We start from the raw sequence: 801 nt of genomic DNA, 5'->3' as shown, positions 1-801 counted from the left end.
CTTACTTGCATTAATATGAATGTAAATATTGCAATAGTATGAATTGAAATACGCACTAGTATGTGTATACGTACTATAATGGAATAAATTAAGTCCTTGTACAAGATCAAATATTGTTCGTGCGGTGTAACGATTTTCCAAATTCTCGGTTCATTATCTTGTGTTTGTTTTGTTGTGACGAGAGAGAGATGTAAGGCTGATCTGCAACATTAGACCGTGGACGTGCATCGCAGGTTGTGAAACTTTCCTTAACATATGCTTTTTCATTTTGATAAGGTTTCTTTCATGGCATACCATAATATGACGAACCATACAGTATATCAGTATGTCGTAAAAAATGTCAGAGCATATGGCAAACTTCATACTAAAGTACAAAGGCATAAAAGGGCATAGTTTGTTATAAAAAACCTCATAGTATAATATTTTATTAAAAAAAACACCACAGCATAGTATCTTATATAAAAAGCCATATAGTGTAACAAGTAATATGATGTCATACAAATTGTCATTGTATGTCACAATAACAATTTCATAGTAAAGAATGTCATAGGCATATATCATGAAATTCATGAAAAATTGTAAAAGAAAGAGGTCAAAAGTTTAGATAACAAAAATATCTTTACTCTTTTAAGCTTTAACTGACATTTTTACAAATACAAAAATATACATGCAATACAAATGTATTGCACAATAGCTGTGCTTTATTTTAACTGAGCTATGCCTTTGGCAAGCTATTAACAGGCATTACACTGTGCCTTGTCTTTTTATTTTTTAGTGTAGTGGAGCCTCACTTCAGAGCGT

This window comes from Gymnodraco acuticeps, unplaced genomic scaffold, assembly GCF_902827175.1.
Source record: "Gymnodraco acuticeps unplaced genomic scaffold, fGymAcu1.1, whole genome shotgun sequence".
Taxonomy (NCBI): Eukaryota; Metazoa; Chordata; class Actinopteri; order Perciformes; family Bathydraconidae; genus Gymnodraco; species Gymnodraco acuticeps.
Note: the sequence above shows the minus strand (reverse complement) of the source record.